The sequence below is a fragment of the Lutzomyia longipalpis genome, chromosome 1 (genome assembly GCF_024334085.1).
Source record: "Lutzomyia longipalpis isolate SR_M1_2022 chromosome 1, ASM2433408v1".
Classification (NCBI taxonomy): domain Eukaryota; kingdom Metazoa; phylum Arthropoda; class Insecta; order Diptera; family Psychodidae; genus Lutzomyia; species Lutzomyia longipalpis.
The window spans coordinates 28,678,433-28,693,533 of NC_074707.1; the positions used below are offsets into that span (position 1 = coordinate 28,678,433).

The following is a 15,101-nucleotide window of genomic DNA, read 5'->3' on the forward strand; positions in this document are numbered from 1 at the left end:
GTAAGTATGATTGTTTATTTTGTATGAATGTTTATATGTATTTGTATGTTTTTATGTATGTGTGTATTTGTATGCTATGTATGTATGTTATATATGTATGTGTGTATGTTTGTATGAATGCCTATACGTATATGTTTATAATGGTATAATTTTATTTTTGTATCTATTTATGCATTTTTTGTATCTATGTTTGTATTTGTTTGTATGTAAGTATGTTTGTATGGATTTATGTATATTTGTATATATGTATGTTTGAATCTATGCAATGCATTCTTAATTAAAAATATTATCAATGCATGTTTGTTAGTATGCTTGTATATTTTTATGCATGTTTTGTATGTTTGTAAGTTTGTTTGTAAATATTATGCTGGTTTTGTATCTATGTTTGTATGTATGTTTTTAAGTCTGTTTGTAATGATGTGTATATGTATATGTTTTTGTATGTACTTATTTATGCATGTTTTGTATCTGGTTGTGTGTATGCATTTGTTTGTATGTATGTATGTATATATGTTTGTAAGTATGTTTGCAATGATGTGCGTACGTGTTTTTGTATGTATTTATTTATGCATGTTTTATATCTATGTTTGTATGTATATGTGTATGGATTTATGTATATTTGTATGATGTTTGAATGTATGCATGTTTGTTAGTATGTTTGTATATATTAATGCATATTTTGTATGTTTGTATATATGTTTGTAAGTTTGTTTGTAAATATTATGCATGTTTGTATGTATGTTTTGTGTGTTTTTTATGTATGTCTGTATGTATTAGGTTGATGCATAAATTGCAATGATGTATGTATGTTTTTGTTTGTATGTTTGTATGTATGTTTGTACGTTTGTATTTGTTGGCATGTTTGTATATACGGATGTATTTATGTATGTAGTTTGTAAGTATGTATGTAATGATGTATGTTTGTTTGTATTTATGCATGTATGTTTTGTATGTATGTTTGTATGCATTTGTTTGTATGTGTGTGTGTGTGTGTATTTGTATGTTTTTATGCTGCAGTATTTGATGAATGATGATATTTTGCTATAAGGAAACGTAGCCTAATTCGGACCTCTTACGGTCTGTGCATGAGAATAATTTTTAAAGCTTTCTCAAATTAAAATATTTCTTTTTCATACATAAATTTTAAATTACGGGGAACCCCACCCCCTCCCTTTCCTTTGCTTGTGGCGCTAATGTTGCTTTAATTTATTTAAATTTCTTTAAACTGTCTACTAATACCGTCTTACATCACGTTCTGATTTCTCATTTCAGGGACAATTCTGACCAAATATCTTCGCTGCGTCTGGACTGAAAAGTGATAACTTTAACAGCAAGTGCCCACGGTTTCCTGTATTCAACAAATTCGTACTCGAGGGATCTCCACACATATCCAGTAATATTCATCAATACACTTGGATAGTATTTTCCGAAAATAAAATAACTTATTGTAATTTAAATTCATAATTATTTGTATATGTATGTTTGATAAATATTAAAAAAAAAAGAATGGAAGCAAGTTAGTTAGCAATGTAGTAATTTTTCTGACACCTCTTGCTAAAAACTCTTTAAAGCCAAAAGGATCGATAGACCAAGCTTTCATCGCCTCTATGTTTACTGAACATCAAGATCAAGCCTGCATTTGCTCTTTTGCTCTACGTGTGGTTTCTGTCCGCACTGAGCTGGCCTTAGGACACCTCCGTTATTATTTTAGAGATGTACCGCCCCAGTCAAACTCCCCACCTGGCAGTGTCCCTGACTTGGATCGTGTCTTAACTCCTTTTATAACATCTTAAAGTGGCAATGGTTCATAGTAAATATGGTATAAATGAAAATGCATTCTCCATTCAATCAGGTAAGTAGGAAAAGGATAAAAGTAGTTGTATTTCATTGCTGATACACATTGCTAAATATCTCCCACTTTTGCTACACCTCTTATGTCTTCGTTACAGTGGCAGAATAGATTCCAGCTCAACAGGGTCTTCTTTCCCCGCTAATGATTTCAAGCCCGTTCCCTTGGCTGTGGTTTCGCTAGATAGTAGATAGGGACAATAAGAATCTCGTTAATCCATTCATGCGCGTCATTAATTAGATGACTCCCGCCGTTTACCGGCGCTTTCTTGAATTTCTTCTCATTGACATTCAGAGCACTGGGCAGAAATCACATTGTGTCAACACCCGTTAGAGCCATCACAATGCTTTATTTTAATTAGACAGTTGGATTCCCCTTGTCCGTGCCAGTTCTGAATTGATTGTTTGTTGACTTTCGTTGGAAAACTGTAAAGATAGTAACAGATTGAGAGTTTCGTATTATAGTATCGCGTAATAATATCCTTTCAAAATATCCTCTCACCACCCCCCCCCCCCCCCCCCCGCGCATGCTCTTCTAACTTATTTACCATGTCTCCCTTCAAAACACTTCCATGGTAATACAGTTATGAAACAGAAAAGATAACTCTTTCGGTATGCTTCGACGGCTTCTCTATGGTAGCTTCTGTTACCAGGATGAGCTTTAAACCTATTTCCGAAAAAATAGGACCCACAATAAACGTATACTCAATAGGTTACGGAATTGGAACCGTATTCCCTTTCGCTCAATATAAAGTCAACTATATTATAATGACTTTTATATATGACATAAGCTTTCGCTTAGAGCTTAGGACCGACTAACCCGTGATCAACCACTGTTCACACGGAACCCTTCTCCACTTCAGTCATCCAAGATCTCATTCGATTATTTGCTACTACCACCAAGATCTGTGCCAATGACGGCTCCATGTAGACTTACGTCTAACACTTCAACGCACATCATTGTACCCTCCTACTCATTACAATTTCACATTATATACAATAAATTGTATATAACAAATATTGTAACGGCAGTGTATAGGCAGACGACTTAAGCGCCATCCATTTTAAGGGCTAGTTGTTTCGGCAGGTGAGTTGTTACACACTCCTTAGCGGTTTACAACTTCCATGTCCACCGTCCTGCTGTCTTAAACAACCAACACCTTTTATGGTATCTGATATGAGTCGTATTAACATTTTGGCGCCGTAACACTGCGTTTGGTTCATCCCACAGCGCCAGTTCTGCTTACCAAAAGTGGCCCACTGAGTACAACTTTTATCTAAACCCTGAAAGACTTCAATCAAGAAAGTCAAGGTCTTACCCATTTAAAGTTTGAGTCGTTTCGTCCCGTAGTCTTGGAGACCTGCTGCTGATATCGGAAAGAATTACTGAGAAGGTAAAAAAAAAAAATTACTTTTTAAGGTAAGTGGAACACATGCCTGACGCAACAATAAACGCCTGCTCTTCTAACTCATCTACCATATCTCTATTCGAGAGCTAAATTTTTACTGCACGCTAGCAATTCGTTTTGGCCAGGGGAATCATCAGTAATGATGGCACCCCCTTTACTAACTAACTAAATAAATAAATAAATTCGTATTGGCTTACCTACATTGAATTGGATCATGATCCGTTCGGCCGTTACAAAAAGATTTGGTTTAAAAAATTATCACTTCGAGGATAATTGACCACCAGATGGGAGTCATAGTGACTCCGACGTCACTCGAGGTGAAAAAATGCCGCGAAAAAAAGGGTCAACTTTGCAATGAAATTATGAGGGTAATTTTGGGGGGATTTGGAAAAATAATGGCACTTTTCACATCTACATTTTCTCAGCTTTCACGTGGTGGTACCCACGTGAAAATTCATGCAGGCATTCACGCACACGGAGCGTGAAAAGAAAGCATTGAATTTCCACACACATACACACACACCAAGGGTGGTGTGTGGTGACGTAGAGTGCCGCGTGTGGCGCCATGGAAGGGAGAAAAAAGAAGAATTTGCACAACATGCTTTTGGTACAACTTTGCAATGAAATTTTGGGGATAATTTTGGGGATATTTAAATAAATAGAGGCACTTTGGACATGTACATTTTCCCCCCTTTCCACTCGTGAAATTTTTTTTTAATTTTATTAAATACTTTGGGAGAGCCAAGCGTTAAAAGAATTTTTTCATAGGCGAAAAAAGAGTAAATGAAAAAGAAATCAATATTTTCATTACTTTTTGTAGGGGAATTTGAAAAAATAAAAAAAGCATTAAAATCGAAATTTTCTCACCTTTCCAACGGTGGTACTCACGTGAAAATCCATGCAGGCATTCACGCACACGGCGCGTTTTCCAATAATTTGTGCGTTGGACTCGGCATTTGGCTACCAGAAGCCAGTCATAGTATACTCCGACGTCACTCGAGGTGAAAAAATGCCGCGAAAAAAAGGGTCAACTTTGCAATGAAATTATGAGGGTAATTTTGGGGGGATTTGGAAAAATAATGGCACTTTTCACATCTACATTTTCTCAGCTTTCACGTGGTGGTACCCACGTGAAAATTCATGCAGGCATTCACGCACACGGAGCGTGAAAAGAAAGCATTGAATTTCCACACACATACACACACACCAAGGGTGGTGTGTGGTGACGTAGAGTGCCGCGTGAGGCGCCATGGAAGGGAGAAAAAAAAGAATTTGTACAACATGCTTTTGGTACAACTTTGCAATGGAATTTTGGGGATAATTTTGGGGATATTTAAATAAATAAAGGCACTTTGGACATCTACAATTTCCCCCCTTTCCGCTCGTGAAATTTTTTTTTAATTTTATTAAATACTTTGCGAGATCTAAGCGTTAAAAGATTTTTTTCATAGGCGAAAAAAGAGTAAATGAAAAAGAAATCAATATTTTCATTACTTTTTGTAGGGGAATTTAAAAAAATAAAAAAAGCATTAAAACCCAAATTTTCTCACCTTTCACGTGGTGGTACCCACGTGAAAATCCATGCAGGCATTCACGCACACGGCGCGTTTTCCAATAATTTGTGCGTTGGACTCGGCATTTGGCTACCAGAAGCCAGTCATAGTATACTCCGACGTCACTCGATGTGAAAAATGCCGCGAAAAAAGGGTCAACTTTGCAATGAAATTATGAGGGTAATTTTGGGGGGATTTGGAAAAATAATGGCACTTTTCACATCTACATTTTCTCAGCTTTCACGTGGTGGTACCCACGTGAAAATTCATGCAGGCATTCACGCACACGGAGCGTGAAAAGAAAGCATTGAATTTCCACACACATACACACACACCAAGGGTGGTGTGTGGTGACGTAGAGTGCCGCGTGAGGCGCCATGGAAGGGAGAAAAAAAAGAATTTGTACAACATGCTTTTGGTACAACTTTGCAATGGAATTTTGGGGATAATTTTGGGGATATTTAAATAAATAAAGGCACTTTGGACATCTACAATTTCCCCCCTTTCCGCTCGTGAAATTTTTTTTTAATTTTATTAAATACTTTGCGAGATCTAAGCGTTAAAAGATTTTTTTCATAGGCGAAAAAAGAGTAAATGAAAAAGAAATCAATATTTTCATTACTTTTTGTAGGGGAATTTGAAAAAATAAAAAAAGCATTAAAATCGAAATTTTCTCACCTTTCCAACGGTGGTACTCACGTGAAAATCCATGCAGGCATTCACGCACACGGCGCGTTTTCCAATAATTTGTGCGTTGGACTCGGCATTTGGCTACCAGAAGCCAGTCATAGTATACTCCGACGTCACTCGAGGTGAAAAAATGCCGCGAAAAAAAGGGTCAACTTTGCAATGAAATTATGAGGGTAATTTTGGGGGGATTTGGAAAAATAATGGCACTTTTCACATCTACATTTTCTCAGCTTTCACGTGGTGGTACCCACGTGAAAATTCATGCAGGCATTCACGCACACGGAGCGTGAAAAGAAAGCATTGAATTTCCACACACATACACACACACCAAGGGTGGTGTGTGGTGACGTAGAGTGCCGCGTGAGGCGCCATGGAAGGGAGAAAAAGAAGAATTTGCACAACATGCTTTTGGTACAACTTTGCAATGAAATTTTGGGGATAATTTTGGGGATATTTAAATAAATAAAGGCACTTTGGACATCTACATTTTCCCCCCTTTCCGATCGTGAAATTTTTTTTTAATTTTATTAAATACTTTGCGAGAGCTAAGCGTTAAAAGATTTTTTTCATAGGCGAAAAAAGAGTAAATGAAAAAGAAATCAATATTTTCATTACTTTTTGTAGGGGAATTTGAAAAAATAAAAAAAGCATTAAAATCAAAATTTTCTCACCTTTCACGTGGTGGTACCCACGTGAAAATCCATGCAGGCATTCACGCACACGGCGCGTTTTCCAATAATTTGTGCGTTGGACTCGGCATTTGGCTACCAGAAGCCAGTCATAGTATACTCCCGCCGTTTACCCGCGCTTTCTTGAATTTCTTCACATTGACATTCAGGGCACTGGGCAGAAATCACATTGTGTCAACACCCGTGAGAGCCATCACAATGCTTTGTTTTAATTAGACAGTCGGATTCCCCTTGTCCGTGCCAGTTCTGAACTGATTGTTTACTGATGGTCGTTGTTATAATCTGTAAAGATTGTAACAGCTTGAGAGTTCCGTATTATTGTACCGCACAATCATATCCTTTCAATACCCCCCGGTTAAAGGGATACCTAATCAGATATTTTAGCAGTACAGTTAGCAACACTTCCCAAACAAGCCCGACACATCTCAATCTTCAGAGCCAATCCTTATCCCGAAGTTACGGATCTAATTTGCCGACTTCCCTTACCTACATTATTCTATCGACTAGAGACTCTTAATCTTGGAGACCTGCTGCGGATATTGGTACGGACTATTGAGAATGTCTACGTGGCCCTACCATAGATTTTCAAGGTCCGTGGAACACATACCTGACACAGCAGTAAACGCCATGCTCTTCTAACTCATTTACCATATCTCCCTTCAAAAGACTTCCATGGTAATACAGTTATGAAACAGAAAAGATAACTCTTTCGGTATGCTTCGACGGCTTCTCTATGGTAGCTTCTGTTACCAGGATGAGCTTTAAACCTATTTCCGAAAAAATAGGACCCACAATAAACGTATACTCAATAGGTTACGGAATTGGAACCGTATTCCCTTTCGCTCAATATAAAGTCAACTTTGCAATGACTTTTATATATGACATAAGCTTTCGCTTGGAGCTTAGGACCGACTAACCCGTGATCAACCACTGTTCACACGGAACCCTTCTCCACTTCAGTCATCCAAGATCTCATTCGATTATTTGCTACTACCACCAAGATCTGTGCCAATGACGGCTCCATGTAGACTTACGTCTAACACTTCAACGCACATCATTGTACCCTCCTACTCATTACAATTTCACATTACATATATCAAAGAAATGATGTGTAACAAATATTGTAACGGCAGTGTATAGGCAGACGACTTGAGCGCCATCCATTTTAAGGGCTAGTTGTTTCGGCAGGTGAGTTGTTACACACTCCTTAGCGGTTTACAACTTCCATGTCCACCGTCCTGCTGTCTTAAACAACCAACACCTTTTATGGTATCTGATATGAGTCGTATTAACATTTTGGCGCCGTAACACTGCGTTTGGTTCATCCCACAGCGCCAGTTCTGCTTACCAAAAGTGGCCCACTAAGTACAACTTTTATCTAAACCTCGAACGAGACTTCAATCAAGAAAGTCGAGGTCTTACCCATTTAAAGTTTGAGAATAGGTTGAGGTCGTTTCGTCCCCAATAAGCCTCTAATCATTCGCTTTACCGGATAAGATTATTTTATATGAATGTGTACCAGCTATCCTGAGGGAAACTTCGGAGGGAACCAGCTACTAGATGGTTCGATTGGTCTTTCGCCCCTATACCCAATTCTGACAATCGATTTGCACGTCAGAACTGTTTCGGTCCTCCATCAGGGTTTCCCCTGACTTCAACCTGATCAGGCATAGTTCACCATCTTTCGGGTCCTACCATGTATGCTCAAGGTACGACTTCATAATGCTTGCGCATTAATTGTAAGTCGCCCTGGGATGGAAATTTATTTATAACTCATAGAGAAATAAATGTAATCCCATGTAAAACAGTTACGTTAATTTCGCTTTTGGGTTTTTTTTATTTTATTCTACAATTTCACCCCATAAGAGATGAGAATTAATAGAATAAACCCCAATAACTTGCATACATGCTAGACTCCTTGGTCCGTGTTTCAAGACGGGCCCCGAAGGTATCTAAATCTACATAGTGCACTGCAAATCAAATACATACAAATTCACCGAAGTATATTACATATGCATGTTGTATGATTTTTGTTAATCCGTCAGTCGTACATTATCGAAATTCCTAAATAGATTTATCGAATAGTATGTTGAGTACTATTAACAGATAAACAATCTAAGAGAATTCCATTGATAAGTTCAAATATAGTATGCAAGCAACTATATTTAATCTAACGGATTGCAGTGTCCTACTAGATGAAAAGTGCATACGACACCGTGAGGTGTTGTATTGAATTTCATCTATCGGATATTTAGATTCAACGGGCTTAACCCCTATACGGTTTCACGTACTTTTTAACTCTCTATTCAGAGTTCTTTTCAACTTTCCCTCACGGTACTTGTTCTCTATCGGTCTCGTGGTTATATTTAGCCTTAGATGGAGTTTACCACCCACTTAATGCTGCACTATCAAGCAACACGACTCTTAAGAGAAGTTCGCAAATTGCAGATAGTAATTTCTACGGGCCTGGCACCCTCTATGGGTTAAGTAGCCCCATTCAAGATGGACTTGAATTTACATATCTATTGCAATAAGCTAATGAACTCTCCATACACTGCATCCCCAGTTAATTAGTTAAAATTAATGGGCTAAGTGCTGGGCTTTTCCCGTTTCGCTCGCCGCTACTAAGGGAATCCTAGTTAGTTTCTTTTCCTCCCCTTATTAATATGCTTAAATTCAGGGGGTAGTCACGTATGAGTTGAGATCGCATTTTATTTTATTTTTGTTTTTACATTTTTATATTGAATAGCCCCTTTGCAATTGCAATACAAGTTTAATTTTTCGTATATATAGTACATGATTATTATTTTATTCAATGACTTTGATATATACCTTCTTGTATTGAATTACTTTTCAATTCGGGTACATTCAAAATGTATTTCAAACATTTTATTAAGAGCATGAATCATATAATTAAGAGAATCATAGCCCCAATGTTTTTTCAGTTAAGAAAAAACAATTTGAATTGCTTATTTTTACGACACTCAACCATACGTGGTCCATGCAGTTTCCGAGAAAACTTTTGCATGAACCGCAATATGCGTTCAAAATGTCGATGTTCATGTGTTCTGCAGTTCACACGATTTCACACAGTTAGCTGCGTTCTTCATCGACCCACGAGCCAAGTGATCCCCCGTATAGGGTTGATTATTAGTTTAATTTCTTTTTATTTCCCTTTTTGCACATTTAAGCAAACAAAAAAAAAGTAAAAGACAAAATGATAAAATAAAATAATATGGCTGATAAACGTACATTCATACATTTATCAATAATGTTTATTTTTTGAGGTATTTTACATGCCATGTAGAATAAAGAAATACCTAAGCTTCTTAAAGCTCATGCTGATTTTAAACTACACACATGTTATATACACAAAAAAAATTAAATATTTTCACGGTCATCCAAATGAGAATTCTTTGTGAATTTTCATTTATATTGGATTGGCATCTGAATATTAACAGATTTAAGGAATGAAAGAATATCATTCATTTTTATCCCGGCTTCAATATGTTTTTTTTTGTGTATATAAACCGGACTTTTCTGCAACAAAGTGTAATTTATTGCAAAAAAAAAACACTCAAAATGTAGATAAATATATAATTTATCAATGATCCTTCCGCAGGTTCACCTACGGAAACCTTGTTACGACTTTTACTTCCTCTAAATAATCAAGTTCGGTCAACTTCTGTGTAACATACCAAATTACTACAAGAGTATTTCGGCGTACACGTCCAGAGACCTCACTAAACAATTCATCAGTAGTAGCGACGGGCGGTGTGTACAAAGGGCAGGGACGTAATCAATGCAAGCTTATGACTCACACTTACTGGGAATTCCGGGTTCATGTGGACAGTTACAGTCCACAATCCCAACCAAGAAAGTGGTTCAATGTTTACCCATACCTCTCGGTCAAGGATAAAACACATTGATACTTTCATTGTAGCGCGCGTGCTGCCCAGGACATCTAAGGGCATCACAGACCTGTTATTGCTCAATCTCATAATGCTAGACGCATTTTGTCCTTTTAAGAAGCAAAGTGTCCTTTCAAGACAAACCCAGCAGGTACAACTCCACCGCATACGCAGAAAGTACAACGACTTGCTTTTGCAAGCAAGCCAAAGCACCCACGCACATACACGGCTTCAGCGTCATAATCCTGCAGGCATCTATTTAAAAAAGTTTGAGTCTCGTTCGCTATCGGAATTAACCAGACAAATCACTCCACGAACTAAGAACGGCCATGCACCACCACCCATAGATTCGAGAAAGAGCTATCAATCTGTCTTACTCATTTATGTTCGGACCTGGTAAGTTTTCCCGTGTTGAGTCAAATTAAGCCGCAGGCTCCACTCCTGGTGGTGCCCTTCCGTCAATTCCTTTAAGTTTCAGCTTTGCAACCATACTTCCCCCGGAGCCCAAAAGCTTTGGTTTCCCGGAAAGCGACTGAATGAGCCTGAAGCTAAGTAGCCACATCCAATTGCTAGCTGGCATCGTTTATGGTTAGAACTAGGGCGGTATCTGATCGCCTTCGATCCTCTAACTTTCGTTCTTGATTAATGAAAACATCCTTGGCAAATGCTTTCGCTTAAGTTAGTCTTACGAGGGTCTACGAATTTCACCTCTCGCCTCGTAATACTAATGCCCCCAACTGCTTCTATTAATCATTACCTCTTGATCTAGAAACCAATCAAATAGAACAGAGGTCCTATTCCATTATTCCATGCAAAATATATTCAGGCGTTATAATTTTCATTACATTTAGCCTGCTTTAAGCACTCTAATTTGTTCAAAGTAATTGTATCGGCCCACAATAGCATTCGGTAAAGAACACTAAAATGGGTTTTTTACTTAAGGGTCGTGCCAAAGCTTAGAAGCAAAGGTCGTTTCCCTCACCGATAAAACATCCATCACACCAAAGGTTACATGCGCATCATTTTACTGATGCACATACAACAAGCAGTACAAACCCGTACTTGGGTATACTGCTCGTGTGGGACACAAATTCAACTACGAACGTTTTAACCGCAACAACTTTAATATACGCTATTGGAGCTGGAATTACCGCGGCTGCTGGCACCAGACTTGCCCTCCAATTGTTACTTGTTAAAGGATTTAAAGTGTACTCATTCCAATTACAGGGCCTCGGATGTGAGTCCTGTATTGTTATTTTTCGTCACTACCTCCCCGTGCCGGGATTGGGTAATTTACGCGCCTGCTGCCTTCCTTAGATGTGGTAGCCGTTTCTCAGGCTCCCTCTCCGGAATCGAACCCTGATTCCCCGTTACCCGTAGAAACCATGGTAGTCCTCTATACTACCATCAATAGTTGATAGGGCAGACAATTGAATGATCTATCGTCGGTACGAGACCATACGATCAGCCATAATTATCCAGATTCATCTAAAAAAAAATCCACCAAAGTGAATCTTGGTTTTAATCTAATAAAAGCACACGTCTCACCCACATCATTGCTGCAGGGATCCATGTTGTTTGCATGTATTAGCTCTGGAATTACCACAGTTATCCAAGTAACTGGGTTAATAATCAAATAAATAATAGCTGTTATACTGAGCCTTTTGCGGTTTCACTATAAGATAGTTTGTACATAGACATGCATGGCTTAATCTTTGAGACAAGCATATAACTACTGGCAGGATCAACCAGAATAATGTCATATCAATTTTTCAATATGCCATCAATAACATATACTCGACACATCAAATGACATGAAGAGCATCATTATCATCAATTTACACAACACACCTTACTTAACGTACATTACGATGTTCGTAATATAAGACGACTAGTGTGTACGTATAACACATTCAAAAAATACACCACCAATACTAATAAGCTTCCTACTAACACATATCAAAAAAACTCACTAACATTTCAATCTTTATAATAAAATGAAACTCAATACATAGACAACTTTATTCGTGTAGCAAGACTCAGAAACTCACATTCAATGAGTTCCTATATCTTGTTTCTATACCATTTCTCTAAACTGAAATGGAAATGGCTGATTAAGTATGAAAAAAATTTCCTAGAATACCAAATTCAATTAAAATCTGACACTTTGATCTGAAACTGACAAAAACTAATTTCAAACGATCGTATTTTTGACTAAAAAAGTGTACATATTTTTATACACCAATTTGACATTTGTCTCATTCAATACTTCAAGCTCTGATCAGTTTTGGAGCCTTTAATTAAAATCCTACTCCTTTTGTGGATATTTAATCATTCAACAAAGTTCTTAAATTCACGCGGTCATTGAACAAGTTTAAATTAAAAATTTTATTAAATTTTAACATATCTGGTCAACATAGATCTTTTGTCACTTATACAGCTATGAAAAATTTGCAAATTTACAGAATTTTTTAAGATCCTTTATGAATATCATCATTTGATTGGTTAATTCATACATTTTCTCTAGTTCAAAAAGATTTTTTTCAGAAAAATCAAATTTTTGAAATCATTTTAGCTATTTCTCTAAATTACATTTTATTCAAGAACTACATTTTCAGGGGATTTTCTATGAAATCTGTATGTTTCACACAATGAAAAATCACGCAAGAGTGTAGCAAAAACATCGCTCCAAATTGTACAAACGCACTGTGAAACATTCGACAGTGAGAGAAAAATAGTGAAAAACTGAAAAATCCTTCGTCCTGAACATAGTTTCCCGCCTTCGGCCTTGTGGTTTATTTACATTTGGATTGATCTATACTTAAATATTTAATCCCTTATTGAGTTATTGTAACAGAAAGGATTGCATGGAAGAATCATGCTCTACATTGCATATAGATACACGTCAAAAACACTCACATCGGTCTTGGTTTATTCACTGTAACTTTTTTTTTATTTTATGTTTTATTTTAATCTATGTTTATGGAAAAGTCAATCAAAAAGTTGATTAAAATGCTTTTATATTAGTAATAATTCAAATATAATTATTTTTGCTTACTTAATTTCTCTAAAAAAAATTAGTTCTTGAGTTCAGCAACTTCTTTCATATTCCCTCACATATTATGATTTAAATTGTCTATTTATAGACAATATTATGATTTAAAGAGGTCTAAAAAGACGTTTTGACTTAAAAATATCGTGAGAAGAAGAGCGCATGTTTCAATGTTTCACTTGGACGCGAAAGGGTTAAAAGAATTGTGTTGTCAGGGGCCATTTGGTCAGGAAAATTATCCATTTTGTTCATGAGAAGTGATTTTATATAATTAGTTGGTATATCACAATCGTAGCATACCAAGTATTTTTACTTGGTGATCATTCTCACAAGTTGATCTATGCAGAAAAAATCAGAAAACAAAAGAGAGTGAGTACCTGGATGTGCGCTGATCCACAAGTCGGAAAAATAATTTAAGGCCTTTTTAAACGGCCCAAAGACTATGCAGTGCAGTGCAGTGCAGTCTAATGGCTGCAGCCGGTGTGACTGGTGTGTGGAGGGATCGTCAGCAGCGCTATCCCATTGTTTATACTGTCAATATCCAAATGTGAATCATGATTATCCAGAATAAGTAAAACTGGACGATCATTATTTGCGCCGCTGTGGTTCTTGAAATGCTTTAGAAAATCGGGGAAATGTGCCCGTGTCATCCAGCCGGATGAGTTCGCAGTTCCAACACAACCGATAGGACCCCCCTTCAGGAAATAATCCTTGAACTTAACACGAGGAAATATATAAAAAAAAAAAAGGCGGCACCATATTTCCTGTGGCACTGACAGCCAGTGCCATTGTTACTAATTCCCCGCGTTCTGCTGAGACTATTCTTCCGACGTGCTTTTCACCACGATGACTTACGACCTTAGAGGGCACCTGTACCGTTGTGATTGCAGTCTCATCCATGTTGTACACGCAGCCAGGATCAAAACTGTATTTCTCATAGAGACTCTTCAGCTTCTCAAAAAAGAGACCCACATTAAATTTGTTGAAAGCTGTGGCTCTCTGTAGACTAGTGGCCTCAGGCTTACGAATGGACAAATTATGGCGTTGAACAAAACTTCCGAACCACTCTTTGCCTGCCATTTCGGTTTTGTTCCACGTAACGGGAATTTTCCTGCCCAGCTTCTTGGCAAACTGAAAAGCGAGAGTTTTCACATCTCTTGGTCCAAGTCCAAAATAGAGATCACCAGCTTTAGTGATGTAAGTCACAAGAGCAGCTTCTTGTTCCTTTATAAACATTCTACGCGGTCTCTGAAGCTTCAATGTTGGCAAAGAATATTGCATCAGAGCGGCATCAGCATTGGATTCGGTGGAGGATTTGCTTCATTTTCCTCCTTAAAATAGCGTCTTAATGTCTCATAATTTACACCAAACTCGACGCTGGCCTTTCTGAAACTGGTGTTGCCAAGGCGCAATGCGTATATAGCATTGCGAAGGTTGTTTGCATCGAGTGGCTTTAACTTCCGTTTATACGTACGCACCATGCCTAAAATTGAGGTTATGTTAATTATAATTATATTGATTGCCATTTACACATCCAATATATAATTTATTGGAAGTAAATTATACATATCTCTCAATCTTATCTACTCCAGGAAGTTATAATTCAAAATTATTGAATATAATGTAAAGGTTCACTGGGATTTCTTTTTTTTATTCACAGAGTTCACAGAAATTTTTCGCCTGTTTCACATGACAATCGGAAGGGATTAAGCCAATCATAACGCGTCCAGTTATAAGAGTTGGTATACCACAATGTGAAAAAGTTTGCTTATGCGTTAAAATTGATTTTTGTGCAGTAATACTAAGCAAAGTTGATTTTTTTGTGAAATTCAGCAATTTGATGGATAAAAATGGTCATGGGAAATCATCTTTCATATGAAACCCGAGACAAAAAAGTACTCTGCGTTGATACCACTGATTCTTGAGCTAAGCAGTTAAGCAATGTCATT

General features: G+C 37.3%; 2 protein-coding genes, 2 non-coding genes and 1 pseudogene across 6 annotated transcripts in view; all 5 read right to left on the reverse strand.

Annotated features, from left to right (window-relative positions):
* Positions 1–15,101, reverse strand: part of LOC129797635 (cytochrome P450 6A1-like) — a 690,618-nt gene that overhangs the window by 147,500 nt on the left and 528,017 nt on the right. The gene's annotated exons all lie outside the window — the stretch shown is intronic.
* LOC129797630 (cytochrome P450 6a9-like) overlaps positions 1–15,101 on the reverse strand; it is a 667,408-nt gene that overhangs the window by 147,500 nt on the left and 504,807 nt on the right. The gene's annotated exons all lie outside the window — the stretch shown is intronic.
* Positions 6,148–8,896, reverse strand: LOC129788244 (large subunit ribosomal RNA; annotated as a pseudogene).
* LOC129788211 (5.8S ribosomal RNA) lies at positions 9,168–9,334 on the reverse strand. The gene has a single exon (XR_008750324.1). It is a non-coding gene; the product is annotated as a 5.8S ribosomal RNA (ribosomal RNA).
* On the reverse strand, positions 9,795–11,855 carry LOC129788237 (small subunit ribosomal RNA). Its single transcript, XR_008750349.1, has one exon. It is a non-coding gene; the product is annotated as a small subunit ribosomal RNA (ribosomal RNA).